The following is a 14,712-nucleotide window of genomic DNA, read 5'->3' as shown; positions in this document are numbered from 1 at the left end:
TACTTAAAGGGACCTAAGGGGATTTTTTGTTTAAAAGGAATAATACGGTGAATTCTTTTTGTAATGTGAATTATGACCCCCTAATTGTTATTATTATTATTATTGAAAATCTGTGTATTGAAAATCCGGTTTCGATCCATTGGATTTTCTTAAATAGCGCATCCTTTTAATCTGATTTCTTTCTATTAGAGAGTAATATATGCATATACATAACTGATATTTCTGAAAAAGCAATAGATGTTACTAGTACTTCTTGATTCTAGCAAGGTTTAAATTTTAATCCCTACAATATATTCGTTAAACTAAAAACTATGGTCTAAACCAGTAGCTCCCAAACCTCACTGCACACAGAATTAAACTGGGAGTTTTAGAGAACACAGATTTCAGGCCCCGCCTCTTGAGCTTCCGATTCAATGGAAAACACAGGAAGGCACCAGGCACTCCCCAATGGGAGTTTATGGCTTAGAATCCTTTGTGCAGCCACAGAGATTGAGGGCAGATTAACCCATAGCTGATTTTATTGCTACTGTCCCAGGCTCTCCCTCCCCCAGTGCCAATGAGAAAGAGATTTCCAGCTTACATTAAACATAGTGATCCCACGATGTGGGGCTACTGGTCTAATGAGATGGTCTCCAGAGCCAAGGAGTGGGCAACTGCTCTGCAGCCGGATGTGCGGGCAGACCCTGGTCACAGCAGGTCCTTTGGCTCCCAGTGTAGACCTGTAGGTACAAGGCAGAGTGTGTCACTGTGCCCAAGGGGCTGTGAATTTTACCTGTAATTTTAGCAGGGGAGTTTGTATCCGCTCATTTCATACCTAAAAATGATTAGAAGAAAACGGAACACGCTCCTGTGGTTAGCAGAATAACGTTCCCCCACCCCTAATGATGTCCGTGTCCTGTTTCCCGAAACTGTGGATATGTTAGGTTGTGTGGCAAAAACAAGTGGTTGCTAATCAGCTGACTTGGAGATGGGGAGATTATCTGGATTATCTGGGTGGGTCCACTGTAATCACAAGGGCCCTTAAAAATAGAAAAGGGAGGGAGGAGAGAGAGCCTAAGAGATAACAGCTTGAGAAGGACTCCACATTGCTGAGAAATGAAGCCACAAGCCAATGAATGTGAGTGTCCTCTAGAAGCTGGAAAAAACAAGAAACTGAGATAGAAAGAGCACAGCTCTGCTGACACCTTGATTTTAGCTCAGTGAGACCCGAGTCAGACCTCTAACCTCTAGAACTGGACAATAATAAATGTGTGTTGTTTTAAGCCACTAAATTTGTGGTAATTTTTTTACAGCAGGAATAGGAAACTAATATAACACCCATGACCAAGTTCTCAAAATTTTTTTTCCTTTAAAATGCAAGAAAAAAAAAACTAGAACTTAAAATCTGACAGCCTGTCACTTCTCCTTTTTATTATTGCAAGGCCCTGCAAGCCATCTCTAATATTTTACTGTTTTTCTCTTGGAAGATTCTGTATCTAAGATAACCAGGCTTATTTATTGGGCCAAGTTTTGAACATAGTATGATGAGATTGTTGTAAGATCCAGGATCCATATTTTTAAAACCTCCCTTGGTGTCTCCAGGTTTGCAAATCACTGGTCTAAAATTTAAATTCTAGACCACATAATTATGAGTGGCTGCATGCCTGGAGAATGAGCACAGTGGATTATTATTAACCTAGGAGGACATAACAAATGTGGGGTCCACAGAGACTGGGCCTGGTGATGTAACATTTCATCAGCGACCTGAATAATGGAATGGTGAGCATGCTCATTAGCTACGAATGTGGTACCAAAATGGAAAACAGGCGGAGGAGGGCATTTTAATTAACTAATGAGGGTTGTTAGGGTGGGGAGAATATTGATTCAAAGGACAGGTGACAGCAGGGTGAGGAAGTGCCGGAGGAGTTGCTGGGAACTGAATGAAGTTCAGTGGCAGTGAGGGCAAACGCAGAATAACGCATGTTCTGTAGAAGGGAAGGAAACAGCACAATAACAGGCGGGGCGGGGGAAGACTGCAAAATCAGAGAAAGATCCTGAGGTAAGTCTGATCACGGAGTTGGGCGGGCGCTGGGGGGTGGTGCAGGAAGGCCACTTGGCCTGGGCCTCACATTCACATGGGCCCTGAAATTTAGAATTCTGGCATCATTTTGGCATCTGATAAAGGTGTTCATTTGCTCGTGTAAACCTGTAAAGCTCACCACGGTTTTGTAATCCCATTTTTGCAACTTTTCCTTTTTTAATGCACTGGGAGCCTCAAAAACGGAACGTGGCCTGGATGTCTCAGTTCGAGAGTCCTGACTGGAGATCACGGTGGAACACAAGATTTAATGGGTACTGCAGTTGGTGAAGCAAGCATCACTGTGCAGCCACAGGGTATTTGTGGGAGGATTCACAACGAGCAGCGAGGGCCTCTAGCAAGCAAGGCTGGGAGAATTCGAATCCAGGGAGGAAAGGAGATTTACTTTGTTCCTGAAGAAACTATTAATAGGTACTTTGTTGTTTTCTGCCCCCCGCCCCCGAGTTACGCAAGCACAGAATCCAAGATGTCGGGTAGTCCTATGCGGCTTGCCACGAAAAACAGCAGCCCCCAGCCCCTCCTCGCCGTTTTCCACGCTCTTACCTCTTTCAGATGATTCTTTTGGTATTTACCTCCAGGTCTCTAAATTAAGGCGCTTCTAATACTAGTCCTTGTTTTTCAGAGTTAACCGTTATCTGGTTTGTCCCCACAATAGAAGGCAGTGATTTGGTGTCCTTCCGCCGGGTGCACCCACCAGACCTCATTCTTCTGCATCCCCTTTTCTTCCAGGCCAGTTGTGTTGTAATCTTGGTCAGGTGAATATTCATTGTTTGCGTTGTTGAGACTGTAAAACACCCTTCACAGCTAGACTAGAGTAAATTATGATAACTCCTCCTTTCCTGCACACCTCTTTGTTGTCCTTGGAGCTAATAACTGTCTTGGTTTTCATTTGCTCCATTTTCTGTGTATTTGTATCTGCCATTTGTCTACATCTGCTCTTGAGACATTCAGAATCTTTGGATGTTCTAATCATCTCCCAATCTCTCCCAAAGCCTTCCAACGTGCTGCGACCTGGACCTGAGGCACAGCTCTCGTCTTGGGACCTCCCTTCACTGTCATCCCAGCGATTCTCTTGCCTCCCTCCTGGGTGAACTCTGGTCCCCTTTTTCTTGATTTGCTCCATGTTTTGACACATGTTCCGGAGACTTCCTGAGGCAGGGGAATGAAATGTAAAGTTTTGAGATCTTGCATTTGTGAAAATGTTCTTAATCTACCCTGCCACTTGAAATAACAGCAATCGTTTGGGCAGGGTATAGAATTCTAAATTAGAAATAATTTTCCTTGAGAAATTTGAAGGCCGTCACCATCTGGCCTCCAGGGTTGCTGTGGAGAAGTCTGAAACCATTCGGACTCATCATCCTTCATATAAGACCTCCTTTCCCAGCCTCTTTGTAAGCTTGCAGTATCTTCTCTTTGTCCTCTTTGTTCTGAGATTTCATGCTGGCCTGCCTTGGGGTGGGTGTATTTTCAATCCTTGTGCCTGCATTTGGTGGTCCTTTTATTCCAGAAACACATGCTCCTCTGTTGTGGGAAATATTTTGGAATTATGTCTTTAATGACTTCCTGTCCTCTGGTTTCTCTGTTTTTCCTCTTTGAAAATCCTATTTTCATATATTAGATCTCCTGTTCTGGGCTCCTCATCTTTCTTATCTTTCCTTTCGTTTGTCCATTTTGCTCTAATTTCAGGGAGATTTGCTCTTCTTTATTCTCTAACCCTTTTATTGAATTTTCACTTTTATTGTCATATTTCTAATTTCCAAGAGGTCTGATTTGTCCCCTGAATGCTTCTTTTTCTAGTTTGATGGTTATGTATCTCAGCCCCGAGAATACTAATCAGAGGGTTTTGGACATTTTCTTGAACGTGCATGGTCTCTCTTTCCTCCACTTCCTTTTTTCTGTTCATTTTGTTCTCTGTACTTCATGTGAGAGGTTTCCCTCAATGGCTAGTACTCCTTGATCGTCTGCTCCTGTTTGAGAATGGGGGTTGAGAAGCTGAGCGGAAGGTCTTCATCCGTAGGGGCTTGTTGACCAGAGACTGCACTAGGTATTCTGGCTGGGCTGTGTGGTTGGAGGGCCCCCACATTAGTACCTTTAAGTTTGTCCTCTTTGGGAGACCAAATTCTCCAGAGAGGACTCTTTCAGGTTCATGCCTGGAGGATAGAATTCTGGCTACAGGCATCGTGGGAGCCCAGTGGGGAAAGAGCTGTGGTCTCCATTTATTCGCTTAACCCCTCTGTTTTCGGTACGTCACCCACTTCTCAACTCTGCACCATGTCCTCCAGTCTAGACACCTTCTGTTCTAGTCGCTCTGCAGTCGGGGGGAGGGGGGGGCGGGGAGGGCGGTGCACAGGCCGGTCTGTGCGGAGCGCGGAGTAGGTCTGGGAGTCTAACCGATTCCTAAATAGGCTTTGAACCGCTCCTTCTGGTTTTAGCGTGTCCACCTCTTTGCCACAGGTATCTGGTGCTGCCAATTCCAGAGCCTTTAGGGATTCTGCTCAATTTCTCAAATTTCCCCAGTGCTGGCTTAGGATTCAATGTTCCCATGTCTGCTGCATCATTGGTCACATTTCTTATTTTCCAGCTGTTAAAATTTTGTTGCTATGGGGAGTTAAAAAAAAAACTTTTTGTTGCTATTTTTCCTTCCCTTTAAAAAAATTCACTTACAGGGCCAGCCCCGTGGCTAAGTTCACACGCTCCGCTTTGGAAGCCCAGGGTTTTGCCAGTTCAGATCCTGGGTGGAGACCTAGCACCACTCATCAGGCCATGCTGAGGCGGCGTCCCACACAGCACGAGCAGAGGCACTCACAACTGCAATATACACCTATTTACTGGGGGGCTTTGGGAAAAAGAAGGAAAAATTTTAAAAAAATAATAATGATTTTAAAAGTTAACTTCCTTGTTAAAAAAATTCATTTACCATCATTTTAGTGAGATTTCAGGAAAAGAGAAAAGAAGAGATGTGTGCATGCTGAATCCTCTCTGTTTACCTGGAAGATTTACTTCTCACATTTACCTTTTTCTATTATTTCATTTTTTTAATCCATGTTTGCTCACTAGTTATTATTCATTGTTTTCCTTTCCAAGTTACGACAATTTAGTTGCTTTTTTCAAAGCAGCTATAAGAGGATAGCGCATAGGAACAATGAAATAATCATCAGCCTTTTTAAGGCTTTGCGAGCTTCCAGTGCTGATCTGTGTAGTAGGGGCATGTACATGCATGTGTATTTGCCAAGAGACAGCCGCAGCCTACCTGGGGGAGATCATATACCCACAAATGATGACACAAGACCAGGAGATAGCAATACCCCTCCAAGAAGGAGATAAAGTTGGTCAAAATGAGTCATGGTCAGGAGTGTGAAATTTCCCCAGCCGTTACTTCTGCCTGGAGAAGAATTTCCAATTTGCTTAAACACTTGTCTATCCCGCTCATGGAGAATTCTCTGAAGGAGCCGTCTCCAAATTGTTTGATTGACATTCTTATAAGAAAAGCATTTTTAACACACTCTCAAATAGGCAAATTTATTTACTTGCAAATTATACATGTCTTACTCTATCAATATTATCCATGGTATTAATACACATACAAGTAGAGATTTTTAAAGGATGCAATAGAAAATAAATAGAATTAGAAGTTCTAATATTTTCCTTCAGCACCCCAGCAAATCACCTTGCACATCACAGAATTCTCAAGCAGGCTGAGCATCAGAGCACCTGCGAAGGTTTTTCAAAGTCCTGCCCCGGGCCTACCTGGCATATGAATCAGAACTTCTGAGGGTGGGACCCTGGCAAGGGCGTTTTGAAAAAGTTTCCCCACTGAGTCCCATGTGCACCTCTGGTTAAGAAATACAACTCCAAAGATTTCAAAATTAGAGCCCTTGAAAAAGTATAAATAGTAGTCAAATGGCTACCCAAGTGCAAAAAGCAGGCTAATGATACTGGGAGATTCTGAGCTTGATTAAATATCTGGAATGTCACATACCTCAAAAAATTCTGTCTCCTTCCCACAACTCCATATTTTTCTTCCTCTATATCTGTCCTTTCTCTTTACTTCTTAGGATAAATTTAACTTTTCTGTTATAACAAATAGGTATTCAATGTAGAAAATATAGATAAGCAAAAAGAAGAAAATAAAAGCTCATCTATAATTCTACCATTCCAAGAAAACACTTAAAGTTTTTATTTATAGCCTTCCAGATATTTATGGCAACACATGCTTAAAATGGGATCATAGGGGCCAGCCCGGTGGCGCAGGGGTTAAGTGCACACATTCCGCTTCAGCGGCCGAGGGTTGGCTAGTTCGGATCCCGCGTGCGGACAAGGCACCACTTGGCAAGCCATGCTGTGGCAGGCATCCCACATAGAAAGTAGAGGAAGATAGGCACGGATGTGAGCTCAGGGCCAGTCTTCCTCAGCAAAAAGAGGAGGATTGGCAGCAGATGTTAGCTCAGGACTAATCTTCCTCAAAAAGTAAGGGGGGGAGGATCATACTGTACATGCTCTTTTAAACATTTTCACTCGGTAATTATTTTTTTTCCAGGACAACAAGAATGAAAGCTCCAATAGAGCAGTGGACAGTGGTGGGACAGCTGATCCGCGTGCACAGAGCAGGTAGTCAGAAGCCCCCTGAGTGCAGCCGAACAGCTGGGTCCTCCAACTAATATTCTCTCCCTTCCCCTTCTGATCCTTCCTTATTTTGCGTCTCTTGTTCTGATTGCTTTCTACATGCCCTTTCTCTTTTCTTTTACTTTCTCCCCTCATCTCTCTTCACTAAAGCAACCGAGCAAGGCTTTCAGGACAAGGGTTAATATTTGACAGAATGAAACTTCCCGATAATTTGACAAGGGATGCCTAACCAGGAAGCTGAAGAGACAGCTGCACCCTTCTCTGCAAAGAGGATCTTCTGAGCAAGCCCAGGCAAGAGCCCTCTGTTCTTGATGACTATCTGTTATTTCCACTTGGGAGCCCAAATTAAAGTTGCTTATTTGCCTTAGAAGCAAAGTTCGGCCAGAGGCAGCCTGGGGTGCCCAGGTTGTCCGAGAAGAGCCATTTGAGGGAAATTGCATTTCTGGAATTGAAACCAAGGGAGGTGGAACTGCAGTCGACACAAGGCAAGGACTGAGAAGGAGGCCGGGATGACAATCCAGAACAAACCAGCCACAGCACTCCCACTTGGAGAATAATCAGTTTCCCCAGTGGTGTTATAAAACCGGTTGCAAAAAACCAGTTCCTCTTGCTTTAGGTGGCAAGGATCTTCCGAGTGCTGGTTACCCTCTCACAGCTTTTCAACCTGCTGCCAAAGAAATTTCCATCTGTAGTTATTAATCCACTGGTATTGAGGAAAGTTCCTGAACTTTGAAAGCTTGTTTGGGCTGGTATGAAAGAAAATAAGCACTTTCCACCACAGCAGAGCCAAACTGTGCTTTCTAGAGGCTGTGGAAAATTGTTTTCATTAAACGCAAATCATTGCCCCCCAAACCAATGTTCTTGGGGATGAAATTGTCTTTGGCTCCATTAACTCTGAGAGGCTACATTAGCCAGTTCTCTAACGGCACTCTGCTATGGAAGGTTCTAGAAAATGAATAGAAAGTGAATCACTTTCCACTCGCACCCCCAGTACCAACCCCTCACCCCAGCAGCAGCTTACCCCTTATCAGTTGGAAAGGGGGTGGGGTGGGGGATGTAGCATGACTGTGCTTATACTATGAAGATGCTGGGGTGGGGTTGGGGGGACAGCAATTAAATGCTGCAACTGGGGTGTTAGTCACAGTGGGTGGGACTCTCCCTGTCATCCTGCAGAAGCAGAGCCAGAGAAGCTGATGATAGCTGAAGAGAGGGAGGGCCCCCCGCGCAACCTCTCTCTTTTCCCAGCAACAGCTGCTTCATAAGCAGCACTTAGCATATGTACAAGGTCGTAAAAGAGGTGAGAAACAGGGAAACAGTATTTTGACACAAACTTGTCCAGAGAGGATCTCTTATAGGAAGAACATCTCTGGCCTATAGCAGAATTGAAACTAAATAAAAAAAATTTTTTTTTTTCTTCTTTGAGAAAGACTGGAAAATTCTTTGCTTCCTCCAGGGAAACAAATCTTTACTTGAGGTGGCACCTGAAATTTCACCATTAATGATATAGTCCTTTGTGTATTGCAGGCAACCTGGCATCTAAGAGACCTATATAAAAATGCAGATACGTCATATAAGGCCAGCCAGCGATTCTCACTGGAATCAGAATCCTTCAGAAGACCTTTACATGCAGACTGCTGGCATACACACACATACTCCATCCCCTGAGCCCTACTACAACCGCGACCTTTAGTCACTAGGTGGGTCTCCAGTTCTCTGATGTGTTAGTCATCACAGGCTGATATAGCAAAATACCATGGACTGGGTGACTTAAACAACAAACATTTAATTCTATAGTTCTGAAGGGTGGAAGTCCAAGATCCAGGTGCCAGGAGCTTCGGCTTCTGGTGAGAGCCCTTTCTGGCTTTCAAATGACCACCTTCTTGCTGTATCCTCATACAACCTTTCCTTGGTGCATGCACGGGAAGAGAGCAGCATCTCTCAGCCTTCCTCCTCCTGTAAAGACACTTTTCCCATCAAGAAGGTCCCATCCTCACGACCTCATCTACACCTAATTACATCCCAAAGGCCCCATGTCCAAATACCATCACACTGGGGTTAGGGCTGCAACATACGAATTTGAGGAGGGGACACAAACCTTCAGACCATAACATCTGGCTTCTGACAGGACCTTGGCGTAGTTAACTTTAGATCTTACTTTCGCAGGTTAGAAATTGATTTCCACTGTGGATGATGATTTGATTGCCTCAATCAGAACTGACCCTCTATAGTTAAGGAAGAAATCAATGGAAAATTGGAAATAGTTTTTTTTTTTTTAATTTTGACACTTCATAGGGGACTATATAGAAGAGTCAACACTGTCACTTTCCTCCCCTGAATCCACGGCCCCCTCCAGTATCCTATCTCTTTCTTTTCTCCCTACGTTCTCTATTGGTACATTCCCTTTCTTCTCCTCCTCTTTAAGAAGGAAACATATTAGGAATGTGGGTTGTGTTTGTGTTACCCTTGCTTAATCATTTCGTACTTTCTTTACATAACATGGGCTTAATATTTTACTTCGGGATGTGGTTATTTCAGTGTGTTGACCTTCTTTACTTGATGCATCAGTGGCTGTGATGGGAAAAAAGGTCCTTACACCTGTCTCATGACCTTAAGAGTGGAGGAATCATTCATCAGGTGCTGAGGCCACAGGACCACTTAGAAAGTGTGAGAGGGGAGTAGGGGGTGAGCTGGGAGTTTGAAAAAACAAGACCAAGGACAAGATTTCCCTACCTCCCAGATTTGCAAAGAACAAGTTTCTGTTATGCTAAAGTCAGTCCTAGTCAATAATCTACTGTGGGGAAGCAGCAACCAAAGATCCCACGGGTTGCTCTGACTTGTACCTTACCTAAGATTTCTCTTGAGTGGGTATGTACATGGAGCCCAGAGACACTCCATAGGGTTGGGACAACACAACGTGCCTCTCCTACCTGTTGGCCTCCTTTTCCCCATCTCATTACATATAGGGGAAATCAGATTGAAATTAACACCGAGGACCCCACAAAAGTTAAAGCAGAAACTATAGGGTCGTGTAGGCAGAGTATGTGGACAGAAGAAGGCGGAAAGCCATTCCAGTTTCTCCTGGTGTTTAGGAGTACCTTGGATGATTAAGTTACTTTATTTTCAAGGCTTCGCTGGCCAAGCCCTCTTCTCCTCTATGTGGGGGTGCTGCCATGAACTATCCAACATGCTGCCTGTCGCACCCCTCCCAGCTCCACTCAGCAGCTCAGCCCCCTATTCTGTGGAGAAGGTGCAGTGCAGAATGAGAGAACTGCCTGGCCACTCAGCTGCCTAGACCAACAAGGCTCTTGTGTGCTGGTCCCAGACCATTTCCGGAGACCAACATATGACAGAGCCACAACCTCCGGACCCTCTGTCAGCTATCTGCAGTTCCTCCTTTTTCTTTTCTTCTCCTAACCTCATAAACAACGATCGTTGAAGGTCCCACTATCTACAGATTCTGAGCCAAGATTGGCTTTGGTTAAGAGGAAATTCTCCATTTTCTGCAACAGTGGACAAAGGGTTTTATTTTATGAGTAGGAACTTTGCTTTCTCTAATATGGATTATTTAATGTATTTTTACTGTTCCTGCTTTTGTTCTCTATAATTATAGTTCATAGCAAAATTGATGTTACCCAAGAAATAGACAAGGAACTTCTTGGTAAAGGAAGTAACCGAGGAGTTGAAAGCAGAGGCCCAAAAAGTAGTTCAGTTCTGCATTCGATTCCTTCCCTCATTTGTATGACCTCCCCGTCTAGAAAAAAAGAACAATAGGAACAACAAAATCAACAAATTGTGTAACTCTGTTTCCCAACTTTCCTAAGAACATTCATGTTCCCTGTGCCACCCTTATGACACACACAATTCTTCACGGGAAACGTAAGCAAACATAGAAATCTGTTGTTACAAGCAGGTAGCTGTAGGCATCTGCTGTCACCTCCCAAAGACAGGAAGAGCCCTCCTTTTTTTTGTTTTTTGTTTTTTTTGCTCAGGAAGATTCACCCTGAGCTAACACGCATTATCAATCTTCCTCTTTTTTTGCTTGAGGAAGATTAGCCCTGAGCTCACATCTGTGCCAATCCTCCTCTACTGTTTTATATGTGTGACACCTACACAGCATCGTTGGTAACTGGAGTAGGTCTGTGCCCAGGATCTGAACCCATGAACCCAGGCTGCTGAAGCAGAGCATGTGGAACTTTAACCATCTGTCCACGGGGCCAGGCCCAGGAAGAGCTCTCTTTTGTCTAAATGGCAGGTCCTAACCCTTCCCACTTTCTCCTCAGTAAGTTAATGTCTAAAGGTGGTATTTGGAAACAGTGGAGGAAAAGATGGATGATCCAATACATGATATTGAGGCACCCATATAACCATGTGGAAAAAAATGCATATGAAGCAAAGATTTAAACGTAAAAATGAAAACATAAAAGTACTAGGGGAGGGCTGGCCCAATGGCGAAGCAGCTATGTTCGCACGTTCCGCTTTGGCGGCCCGGGCTTCACTGGTTTGGATCCTGGTTGCGGACATGGCACCACTTGGCAAGCCATGCTGTGGTAGGCATCCCACATATAAAGCAGAGGAAGATGGGCACAGATGTTAGCTCAGGGCCAGCCTTCCTCAGCAAAAAGAGGAGGATTGACAGCAGATGTTAGCTCAGGGCTAATCTTCCTTGAAAAAAAAAAGGTTTTTAAACGTGCTAGGGGAAAAGAATAGGTTAAAATTTTTAATAGATTTTTTAAGTAGTTTTTGGAGTGAGGAAGTACTACGTAAAACCAAGAAGTCATAAAAGATACAACTGTGTAAAACTGGCAGATTCATCTATACAAAAAATTCTCATAAATGCATGGGAAAAAACACCAAAAACAAAGCCAAAAGACAAATGACAAATGGGAGAAAGTGTTTGCACACTTACCACAAAAGAATCATTTCCTTCAGACAAAAAGATCTCATAAAATTTAATAAGAAAAATACCAAAAACCCAATAGAAGAAATAGAAACAGATTACAAGCAGACAGTTTACAAAAAAAGATATGGAAATGGCTCGAAGTCATATAAAAAGATGTTCAGCCTCTCTCAAAATAAAAGGAAAGGAAATTGAAATTACACTGACATATCGTTTTTTTCCTATCAGACAAAGAGCAAAAAGTTTGATAACATACTTTCTGGGCAGGGCTATGAGGAAACAAGCTTGCTACCCATTGCTAATGAGAGTATAAATTGGTACAATCTCAACAGAAGAGAATCTAACATCATTCAACACCATTCGACCTTTGACTAGCAATTCTACTTGTAGGAATTGATCCTACAGATATATCCACACATATGCAAAACGAAGTATGTTCAAGGTCATTCACAACAGCTGTCTACGTGTAAATGGATTACCAAGCAGCGGTAAAAGGTAATAAGGAAGTTCTGTATGTACTGGTATGGAACCAACTCTAAGACGTTTTATTGAATGAAGAAAAGCAATTTCAGAGTGGTGTGTGTATGTGCGCACGTTTAAAAATATTCTAAGAATTTATTTAAGAATTTCCAGAAAGTACACCAAAAACTCCATTAATATTGGTTTTGGAAGGCAATTAGACAGCTGGGGGACAGAAGTGGGAGGGAGACTTTTTTTTTTTTTTTTTAAAGATTGGCATCTGGGCTAACAACTGTTGCCACTTTTTTTTTCCTGCTTTATCTCCCCAAATCCCCGCTGTACATAGTTGTATATCTTAGTTGCAAGTCCCTCTAGTTGTGGGATGTGGAACACCACCTCAACGTGGCCTGACAAGAGGTGCTATGTCCGTGCCCAGGATCCAAACCCTGGGCCGCCAAAGAGGAGCAAGCGAACTTACCCACTCGGCCATGGAGCCGGCCCCGACTTTTTACTAGATATTCTTTTGTCCCTTCTGAATTTTGAACCAGGTAAATTTGTTACCTTCTCAAAAATAAAATAAAATATTATAATGAAAATAAATAAAGAAGAGATAATCCATGAGCTTGAATGAACTTCAACAAAGGTGAATAGGATAGTGAATTTTGTGTTATGTGAATTTCATCTCAACTTAAAAAAAAATGAGCATGATCCCAACAGAGAAATAAAGACCAAGCCTGTTCTTCCTCCAGCCTTCCTCCGTCCTGAGGCATACTACCCCCATGTGCTGTAAAGGGTTAACAACTAACTCCCCAGAAAAAAATCCTGATTTGTAGCATTTGCCAGTTTCTGTGGTATAAATAGACCCACTACTGAATATAGAATTAGATCAAGTTTGCTCTTGTGAGCCAGCACAATCCAGCTCCAGTACACCCTGGGCATCTACCCAGTAGATGAAACCAGAACCTCAGGAAACAACCTTGATTCCTAGACCTTTCCTGTCCCCTCTCCTTACTACCCAATTGTATCTTCAGTAACCATTCCACTCCTCCCCCATTGAGTAGAAGCCTCATAGTTTAGGAATGGATTCTATCCCCAGTGGGTGGGTCCTAATTGTCCAACCGACAAACACGTTGCTACCCATTGGTGTGCAAAGATATTTATCCCTTGGGACAGCCAGATGGACCCTGGGTGGTCTGGAGCCCAAGCTGCTTGCTTTGAGCCATTCCACTCTGCCAGCCATACAAGCATTATTTGCCAAAAAGGTTAGGAGGCCCTGGCCTAAGGCAATCATAGCCAACCATTCCCCTCACTGCTGACTGACTCAAGACGTCAAAACTAAGTAAGCCTATTAGTGCACGGCATTCCTCAGTCCAAACATGGATTCGTGACCCAATTCAGGTCAATGATTGCGCCAGGAGGGTTGCTGGTGGTATCTAAAAAATCTCTGACTCTTCAGAGAGTGACAGGAAGAGATGCTCTCTCTCTTCCTCATGCAGATGAGGCCTAGAACTACTGCAGCCATCTTGTCAAGCAGCCAGAGCACGGAGCCGTCAAAGGAGGGAGGGCCACGCAGACAGCCAGAGCCAAAGCACCGCACCCTATTTCTGGTTTTCCTGCACTGTAAACAATAAATTCATCATTTAAGATGCTTTGATTTGGATTTCCTGTTTCTTCTACTGAATGCATCTTAAGCAACATATTTTTAACCCTCTTGTGCTGGTTTATTTTGGGTCAACATGGCTAGGCTATCATACCCAGTTAGTCAACCAGACACAAGTCTCTGTGTTGCCATGAAGGTATTTTGTAGATGCGATCAACATCTACTTAAACTGACTACTAGGAAAGGAGATCATCTCTGATAATCTAGGTGGGTTTCATCCAATCAGTTGCAAAGCCTTAAGCGCAAAACTGAAGTCTCCTTGAGGGAGAAGAAATTCCACCTGTGAACAGAAGAGTCAGCCCTTGCCCAAGAGTTTCCACCGTGCTCTTCCTGATGGCCTGCCCTACAGATTTCAGACTTGCCTAGACAGCACTACAGTCTCATTAGCCAACTTCTTGTGATAAATACCTCACCCTCTCTCCCATGTATATGTAAAATCTCCTGGTTCTGTTTCTCTGGCAGAACTTTGAATGATACACTTATTCTCCTTTATAGTACTTACCTCAATTTGGGATTATATACTTTGCATTTATTTAAATGTTTGTCAATAGTCCTAGTTAGGCTGTAGGCTTAATGCACGTAGGTAAGTAGTTTCTAAAGGAGAATAGCTGGTCAAAGGTTTGCACATTTGGAAGATGAAAAATATTGTTAAATTACCTTCTCTAGAGGTTGTACCAATTTATACTCTTACTAGCCTATAGACTTTATGTCTTTGTATTACTATGTGTTTTCAGTACATAGTAGGTGCTCAGTAAAGATGAACAGATGGAATTCTAGGAGGAGAAACATGAATTAAGGCAGAAAGACACAAAGGTATGCTAGATCAGGGAGTCCAATCAGAACAACATATCTATCTGGCTGTCCAAACTTAATGCCATTCAACTTTTGAATCACATAAGTGGCTCCTTTTGTTCTGTTTCCATGCTGACCCAAACTTTTCTGATAGTTTGAGTTCCTCTATGGCCTGTCTACAGGGAATGGTCTCTGGTCAGGCCC

General features: G+C 43.2%; 2 long non-coding RNA genes across 7 annotated transcripts in view; one reads left to right on the top strand and one right to left on the bottom strand.

Moving 5' to 3' along the window:
- LOC139076445 (uncharacterized) overlaps positions 1 to 14,712 on the bottom strand; it is a 43,028-nt gene that overhangs the window by 22,548 nt on the left and 5,768 nt on the right. For 2 of the 3 annotated variants that reach the window (XR_011528066.1, XR_011528064.1), the window contains exons 2-3: positions 10,333 to 10,451; positions 581 to 719 (exon numbers count right to left, since the gene is read on the bottom strand). This is a non-coding gene — a long non-coding RNA (uncharacterized lncRNA). Of the gene's footprint in view, positions 1 to 580; positions 720 to 4,741; positions 4,914 to 10,332; positions 10,452 to 14,712 lie in introns of all 3 variants that reach the window. The other variant, XR_011528065.1, reaches the window with a different exon arrangement.
- On the top strand, positions 716 to 13,700 carry LOC103549436 (uncharacterized). Of its 4 annotated transcripts, none has more exons than XR_011528070.1 (5): positions 716 to 2,038; positions 2,252 to 2,331; positions 6,615 to 6,685; positions 6,851 to 8,397; positions 13,553 to 13,686. It is a non-coding gene; the product is annotated as an uncharacterized lncRNA (long non-coding RNA). The 4 variants fall into 4 exon arrangements; XR_011528068.1 differs by having other exon boundaries at positions 2,023 to 2,331; positions 6,851 to 6,991; positions 8,225 to 8,397; positions 13,553 to 13,700; XR_011528069.1 differs by having other exon boundaries at positions 716 to 2,488; positions 13,553 to 13,697.

Source organism: Equus przewalskii, chromosome 16, assembly GCF_037783145.1.
Source record: "Equus przewalskii isolate Varuska chromosome 16, EquPr2, whole genome shotgun sequence".
Classification (NCBI taxonomy): Eukaryota; Metazoa; Chordata; class Mammalia; order Perissodactyla; family Equidae; genus Equus; species Equus przewalskii.
The sequence above is the reverse complement of the archived record's forward strand: the minus strand, read 5'-3'. Positions and strand labels throughout refer to the sequence as shown.